Source organism: Calidris pugnax, unplaced genomic scaffold, assembly GCF_001431845.1.
Source record: "Calidris pugnax isolate Ruff unplaced genomic scaffold, ASM143184v1 scaffold27, whole genome shotgun sequence".
Lineage (NCBI taxonomy): Eukaryota > Metazoa > Chordata > Aves > Charadriiformes > Scolopacidae > Calidris > Calidris pugnax.
In genome coordinates, this window is record NW_015090893.1 from 19,270,998 (window position 1) to 19,279,979 (window position 8,982).

Here is an 8,982-nt window from a genome sequence, read left to right on the forward strand (position 1 = left end):
GCAGGGGGTTCTTTTTTAATTGGCACTCCAGGGTAAAAGAAAGGGTAATCTAATCACAGGCTGAAGAAGGTAAAGCTTCATCGTTTAACAGATGCGCAGCAGCACACCCTCACAGAGAGAAGGTGGGTTCGGTGGGTGCCAGAACTGGAGACCTCAGGAAGGGATGCAGGTCTGAAGCACATACGCCTGTATCTAGAAGTGCCTTTGGCTACTTGAATTATTCAGAATTGCCAGCACATTATCTTGCAGCAAGTTCCCTCCTACACAGAGGAAAATGCAGTAGATACTAAATTTTGTCCACTGTCAATATAGAATTTATTGCTGCCTTCGTACCCCCTGAGACACCGCTTTGTCACCGGCCGGAGGCTGCTCACCGAGGCTGCCCAGGTTAAAGCTCTTTACAAAAGCCACTCTTCTGTAATAGAGAAATTACGTTTTTGGGTAAAGGGCAATCCATTCGTTTCTGCCCACCTGAAAATTTACAGCGCTCGAAAGCCAGTGACTATATTTCACCTGCTCCCGACACCCTCCTGCTCCCAGGCTGTCCAAATTGGGTTCAGCCACAGAATGCCCAATGAGCTGGGGCTGTGCAGAGCAGTGTCCTGCCCCGTGCACCCCCCGGGACCTGCTCCTCCATCACACACCGCCTTTTTCTCCCACCCAGCACGGTTCTGTGCACCCCGATGGAGTGCTGATGCTGATACATAACGTGGACACAGCTCAGGAGCTTAAAATACGAGGGGAAGAAATAAAGAATCACCATAAAACATGTCCTGTCGAATAAGCTCCAAGTGCTTTTACAGCAGTTACCTCATGAGATACTGCTGTGATACAGGGATACACACCTCCAACCCTAAAAATGCTACGTGTTTGCTTTTTAAGTCATTTCCAAGTATTTCAGTGCAGAAAACTTACCTGGTGTCATCATTGCGTGCCCCATCCGAGCACCCGCACCCCCGGGTGCCTTTGCACCCCCAGCCGCGGCGGCAGCCGGAGGCACCGGCCTCTCAAGGGTGAGGAACCGAGTCCCACGGAGGGGCTTCCCACGGCCACAGAGGGGCTGGGCAGGACAGACACCTCCTCCTGCATCCCCTGGCTCCAGCAGAGACCCTGGTTTCCCTGACCCTGTGCCATCCTGAAGAGCTTTGTACCGAGGTGAGCGTTTCAGAACAACCCCCATCAGGGAGGGAGGAAAGAACACACAGTAGGAAAAAGGTTTCTGCGTGATAAACTGACATCGATTGATATTCTATATAATCCCTGCTTTTTCTCTCTCCCTTTTCTCTATCCCCCCTTTTTTGGCAAGGGCCCACGTGCACCAGGGTGGGTGAGAATACTCACTTTAATTATTTCAGTGCTTCACTCTATTACATGGATGTCTTGGGACTGAAATCTAGATGTTCTCACTCTCATCTGCCCCTTTTTGGTTTTGCCTTCCTGTTTCAGCCAGATGGACCTCAGCTATTCCTTGAAGCTATATTCAGTTTCTGATATATTTTCCATGAACAAAGGGGAAATTTCTTTTTTTTTTTTCCTTCCATCAGCAATTTTCTACAGTAAATAAGAAAAGGAAATGGAAAACCTTGTAGGAAGTCCCAGGCTGCTGAGGCTTTTTAAATGGGCTCAGAGCTCAAGCACGAGGCAGATTAATCACAAAACAGACATGTTGAGCCGGTGCAGATGATGACATTTCAGGGCTGACTAAGGAAGAAGGATTAATTGAGTGAAGGGACCAGGAACAAGAGAAGCCTGAGCATGAACCAAAAGGTACAGGAGAGTCAGGATGTGACGGCACTGAGACTACTCAGCAAAATTAAGGGTGGCCACGGAAAATATTTCCTTCGGAGGAACACTGTGATCTCATTCTAAAGTGCTTGTGAGAAATCATAGATGATTAATTGGATCATTTCCATATCCTGTTCCTAAGTGAGGTACTTAAAGGAAAGTGTGTTTCTGCTGCTGCCTGACCCACAAACAGGGTGTCAGCCGCTCCAGAGAAGCTTCAAGATGAAAAAGGACGGAACGATGAGCTGCACGCATTAAAGAGACAGGCAACACAGGTAATAGCCCCTGTGTCCCCTGAAATATATCCCATTCCTCCAGTTAACAGTTCAAAAATGTATCGCACGGAAATGTACCCCTCATTTAACAAAAATAAATAACTAGAGTCAAATAACAGGTTGCTGTCGACAGAAAGCAACACTTGCCAAATATAATGATGCCTTTTCACGCAGTGTTAGTGCTCCAGAACAGTTAATCTTTGCTCAATGGTCCTTTTACCCTAAAAATACTTAAGATACATCGCAGAGCTTTCTCCACTGGGAAACCTACACGTAATACTACAGCCGTCAGAGCTGAGCCGCAAATCTCTTTGTCATTTCTCCCCTTTCATTTGCCTGCAAGTGCTGCAAGGTAGAGCCAAAAAAAGAAAAGGAGGAAGAGAAAAGCTTGTGCTGCCGGGGGCGCAGCCCCGCTCCTGGTGCTGCTCCGCTCACAAACAGCTGGTTCCCTCTTAATGCTTCATTTCCTCCTGAATTCCAGCAGAGCATCGCCTCCTGGAACTTCAGCCCCAAATATTTAGGTTTGTTGCGGCTGGAAGCTAGCACTCAGAGCACCCAAAAGCTGCTTTCCACGTTCCCTGTTTCTACATAATGCTATTATTCATGAATAAGCAAAAAGAGAGGCTTACTCCTATCTAAAAGCAGGCAGTTTTCCACGTTCCCTGTTTTCTACATAATTACATTGTTCATGAATAAGCAAAAGGAGAGGCTTACTCCTATCTAAAAGCAGGCAGGTCAGTGAATGTTTCACATCGGGCATGGAGACAAGCCATCAGTGGGATTTTATCTGGCACTGGAAAACCTGGAGTGTGCTTGAATAGCTCCTGAACTGGGTACCCTCCGAGTACAAAGTCCAGCTGCCTTCTCATGGAGGTTTGTTGCTTCTCTGAGCAAGTTGGGAACAGCTTCCCAGGGACAAACACCTGGATCTGAACCAAAAAGGTGTGGTTTCAACTCATGAGTCGTTCTGAAAACACACCCATCAATCCGTGGCTTGCTTCGTTTCAGCTCCTCAGCATCACTAACTTGTTCTGAAGCTGCCATTGATTTACTGCTCAATTTCTGAGCCAGGAGTTTTTCCCCAACATAAACGCTGCTTATTTGAAGTAGAAATTGAATCTGATGGGAAAACTTCTTTTAATTTGTAAAAAGAGATAAGGTTAAAAGGGGCAGAGAAAAAAAAACCTCCTCAAACCTCCGGCTGACGGTTTTCAACGTAGCAATGGTACCATAGCAGTTCCTGTAGTGAGTGAAAGAAAAAAACCAAAACCACAACACCTTTCCAACCCTTGCATCTCTGAGATGTGTTGAAAGGACCTCCCGAAGCCTCCCCAGGGCAGAGCATCGTGGTCTGGCTCGGGGGGTTCACAAGGCACGTGCTGGCACAAGAGGTCACGCTCGCTCGGGGGCCGGTGGCTGTTTGGTACCCTCTGTCTGCTGCTGCAGGGCTGTGTGCTCCTGTTTTCCTGGAGGATGGAGCAGGCTTGGGGAGCAAATTCCACCCTGACCACGCCAATAGCACTGTTATCAAAATATCGTAACGAACCCGCTCCGAAATGAATTAACGTGGTTCTCATCCGAAGCGTGCAGAGACACCTTACTGTGTCATTTTCCACTAAACACACAGTGTTTCTCTTTGCTGAATTTATTTGCCATTTCCCCGTGCCTGTACATTTGCATTCTTTGTTGTTGCGTTATGTTTGTAATGAATTTTCATTTGTACATTGTGGAGAAACCTTTCAGGCACCACACAAACGCTGCTGCTCGTTTCCTCAGCCAATAACTCAACAGCAGAGACTGTAATTTTCAAGCGTAAAGGAAAAACGATGGTTTTGAAGATTGTGTTCTGTGCAGAATAATTCAGAGTACGTCACATCTCCTCCACCGTGAGATCCTTGATCATTGGTTTCTTCTTTCTGTTAATAAGCTGTTACCAGTAACACTGAAATTTAGATGCCTGGGTTGAGTGCTACAGACCCAGGAGGGGAGATACCGTGAATTGCTTTTCCTTGGAGTTCCCCGCTGCCTGCTGCTCCCAGGGGAGAAGGACGTTGTGGTTGCACTGCCCTGACACCTTAGTCTTTGGAGAAGAGAGGGGCAGGGGAGGAGGGTGAGGGGTTTGGGTGCTGGAGGGGCGGCAGCAGCGGGGATGGAGCTGGCAGGCTCTGAGCAGCTCTGCCCCCCGCCGCGCTGCATATTGCCACGGATCACTCTTCCGCAGCTAAAATTGCTGGTTTGGATCCCGTCAGCTTCCCCAGCTGAAGATAGGGCTAATTATGAATAACAGACTGTACTGTTCTTTTATCACAGGTTTTTGATTAGCATGAGACATTGTCTTTGGATATTCCCTGTGCCAAATTATCCTTTCAATTACTGAAGCCGACATCCCAAGTACTTACAACCGGTTGTTCTTGTTGAAGGGGAAGAGAAAGAAAAGGATAAAAAAAATATAAAATTTAGCTCTTCTTCAGCTCCTGCCCAACGCTGCTGTTGGCATCATTCAACTCTCATCTCTACCTGCAGTGGGAAGCAACAAAGCTTACTAACACCTCTTTTTTTATCAAAGCTTTTCACCTTTGAGGCCAAAGCAGGGCTCTGACCTTCACAACACACAACTGAATGCTAAAGCAAGACACACTTTAAGTCAACCAAGTAACATGTAAATCTGTTGCAGCTGTGCATCGGGGGGGAGAGGGGGTTGCAAAGGGAAGAACAAAGGGGGTTTTGCAGAGCACAGCCCAGGAGCCCATCCTGCTGCTGCCAGGTCTGCAGGAAAACCCAGCAGGGACATGGCTCCTGGGAGACCTGGAGCAGGGCCTGAGCTGCCAAAAGATGCTCTCACGCCCTGCTCCTTTGTCCTTCGGGCTCATCCCACCCCAAGCAGGCAGCTGCTTCTCTGCCCCACCAGGGACCCACGTCTCTGCCCCACCATGGATCCATGGCTGCGGGAACCCCCCCATCACCCACACCCTGCTGTGAAAACAGCCTTGTGTCAGCCCTCACTGCTCCAGAGGGCTGAAAGTAGGTTAGATTAAATCTGGTGGACCAGATTTTGGTCACCTTAAAAACAACACCACCCCCCTTCTTTTCCCTCGCAGCCCTCCCACACACACATCTGCCATGCTTAAACTGGGAAATTAAATCACTTTTCCACTCAGCTGGCAGGAGTCAGCCCGTAACTCATGAGAACAACCATGTTTTAAAACAAATTAACCCCTTCAGTGAAGTGGCTGAAGGCAGAGGTGGGAGGACTGGAGAGTCCCCTCGGCACCACGGTGGTCACCGCTGGGTCTGTCCCTGCCCTGGGGCACAGCAGGGGGGAGGGAGGGCTCCCCAGACCAGGGTGGAATGGGACAAACAGCAAAGTCAATGTGGAGCAGAGGGATTTCACAGGGACAACAGTGGGACGATGCGGGGAACAGCACTGTCACCTCCCCAGCCCTGGTCCAGGGATGCTCCATCTGAACGGGGGGGAATGGAACACGTCCTTTACCTTTGTGTCATTCTCAGTTTCCTTATTCCAAAACCCAATCAACCAAACAAAAAAAATCTCCTAAAGCTTACCATTTTGTAGTGTATTTTGTGGCAGTAGATTAAAGGTCTTGTGGGGAACTACAAATATCAATTATTCTCAACACTTAAGTGATGCTTTCTCTGTCATTCAGAAATATAAGGTTACAGTGCTGGCTGTAGGTGCCTTGGCTGTATCTGTAATTCACACAGATCTGTAATCCAAGCGTGGGCTGCCTGGCTCCTTGGAAATGGAATGTCCCCCCTCACGCGCTCGATGAGCCTTTATCTTCCTGGAGATGCACCGAAACCCAAGCTCACGTATCACTTCTCAGTTGGGCTGGCATTTGGGTGCATTTCCAGAAAGATAACACTCCCTTACCGAAATCAAAGTTATTCTATCTTATTTAATTAATTAAGTGATTTTGCTGACCTCCTCTTGGCGTTGTATTTCCACTTACCTTGTGCTTCATTAAACTTGCATGAAGGCATCCAGCCGGCAGGGCCTCGCGCTCAGGCTGCCAGGAACCAACCTGACAACAGATTGGAGATCACCATGTGAAATAATAAACAGCTTTTACCAGAGTTATGAAAATACCTGGGTCATGTCAGGCGGCAGGATTGGTGGGGAAGCAGCTGAGGTCCTAATAGTGAGAGGGAGATGACGAGAGACAGACAGACAGAAAGGGAGTTAAGTGTGAGAGGAAGGGGCTGGTGACAGCTCTGGGAGTGGTGGGAGGGGAAGGGATGGTGCGAGGAGAGGAGCAGGCGAGGAGAACTGCAGCACGACCACGGCGGGTTTTACTACTGCACTTTTTTTTAGTCTCTGTACTGAATTGCAATCTAGGCAGCATAAAACATTTATAGAAGCACTGTGCCTCGTCTATGCCACCGCAATAAAACGTGGCCTTTTGCAAGTGTCCCCGCACAAATTTGATTCCAGTTGCCAACACCCGGCTGAAATTGTCCCCTGAATAAAATCAGAGATGAGCAGAGCCTGTGCCCCCCCAGCCTGAGAAACGAGGACACAAAAAACTCATCAAAGTGCTTCCTTCATTAACAGGGGCATTTGTGTCTGGCAAAAGTTCTGCTGTAGAGCTGGGCTTCACCTGGAACAGGGGTGTTGGGGTGATTCCTGACCCCTGGCTCAACCTGCAGCTGCCCCCCCGGGATCAGGGAAATGGTGGGGAACGTGGGCACTGGGCAGCACCCCCTGCACCCTGTTCACTTCTGCAAAAGCCCCTTTTTATTATTGGGCAATATCAGCTCAGTAAGCGGGGACTAAAGTGAGGAAGGATAGCTTTGACAAGCTTCTTGCAACAATCTCTCTCACAACATTTTTTGGAAAAAAAAATATTTTCTGATTTGAAGTGACTTTACATTTTAGAAGCTGTTGCTCAATTCTGGTGCAAAGAAGTTCCAAGGACAAAGCCAGAAGAAATTGCAGTGTGATAACACCTAAATGCCATGCTCTGATGGGGAACTCGGATGGGTAATGCCGAGTACCGTTTCAGGAAATTTTTTAGAATTTAAATTTTTCAACCCAAGGGAGTGAGAAAAGAGTTGACATCTCAAAAACGTCCTGCCCATCTCTCCCACCCACACCCCAGCGTTGCTTCCAGGAATCTCTATGGGTTTATTTTTAGCCACCCATTTTCACAGGAGATTCAAGTCCAAGGCATCCGAGCTCGCTCTCGCTTTAACACCACCTGCTCAGTGTTCAGCGCTGCACCGGGGGCACCGAGCAGCCGGCGCTTACCCCCATCTCCACACAAAGCTCTCCAGCAGAAGGTGCCTTCCCTGGGTCAGCCTGGCTGAGGCTCCAGACCTTTAACCCAGGTATCGTTCCCTCAAAGGCACCGACCGGTAAAAACCGCTTAAAGAGCAGGTAAACGGCAACCCCAGCTCAAAGCCTGCTTCACATGAAGTCCAAGGACACCCCCGAAACCCAACGATTTTAACTGACATGGGATTTTGTTCTCATACATTAGTATGAGAATATTAATTTCAACATGTAGGTGTGAATATTAAAAATAGAGATGCCTTTTTAAAAAGCCCTCCATTAGAGCATTTTAAATGAAGAAACGAGCATCCAGGCAAACACTGCCTGCTGCACCCGCACCCAGCAAAACAGGACAGGGGGTCAGCAGTCAGGACAAGAGCAAATCGGTGCAAAATTACCACCATGAACAGAAATGCCAGCGTGCAGACCAGAAGGAATAGTACCAGGAATGCAGAATGAGAAATGAGTCCAAACCTGTGGCTGTTGAACCCGGGGGGTTAAATTCCCACTGGTGGCAATGTGAGCAGGACCGTGCCTCCAGAGAAGTGTCTCAAGTTGGTCATCCATGGATGTGCACCTGGAGAACCTGCCACAGGCCTCAAATACCTGTAAAGACTTGAAGGACAAAAACAAAATTGAGAAAAATACACAAATACCGATACGTGGCTGAGGTGGTGCCCCACGCGTGGTACCTTACACACATCTTCCAGTATTTGGCCAAAGATTTGATCTTCTCCTTTGATCTAAATGCAGTGCAGGGGTGTGGGAATGGTGATCTCTTCCTCCACAGGGGAGGACTCCTCACACTCTTCCCTGCTCCATCATGGGGTCCCTCCCACAGGAGATGGTCCTCTATGAGCTTCTCCAAAGTGGGTCCTTCCCACAGAAGACAGTCTCTACAAACTGCTCCAGAGTGGGTTCCCCATGGGGTCACAATTCCTGCCAGCAAACCTGCTCTGGTGTGGGCTCCTCTCTCCATGGGTCCACAGGTCCTGCTCTCCACTGAGTCACAGCCTCCTTTGGGCACCCACCTGCAGGTGGATCTCTGCTCCACCATGGACCTCCACAGGCTGCAGGTGGATATCTTCTCCACTGTTAACTTCCACGGGCTGCAGGGGACAGCCTGCCTCACCGTGGTCTTCAGCACGGGCTCCAGGATAATCTCTGCTCTGGTGCCTAGAGCACCTCCTTCCATCCTTCTTCACTGACCCTCTACATAATTGTTTCTCTCACTCACATTCTCCTAGGGGAGCCAGGTGCTGCTCAAGCCACCTCTGGCTGTGTGTTCTTACCTTAAACCCTGCCATAACCCCTTGTGGTGGTTTTTTTTTTTTTTTAAATTAAGTTTATGCAGGAACTGAGCCTCCACATGAGCAGCCCTGACAGTATTTATGGTATTTCTCATGCTCAGAGTGGGATGCACGGCTGTAAAGCCAAGCACCCAAGGTGGCAAGCGTCGCAGCGTGGCTGGCAACCACTGCAGCTGTGGATGCCACCACATCCCAAAGCTGTTGGTGAGGGTGGGAGAGGACTGATTCGGTGCACGTCATGCAGCAGAGGCACCACAAGCCCGTGCATTATTCAGCAGAGCCTGCGATGGCTTTCCCTTTAATCTATGGGAAAATTGGA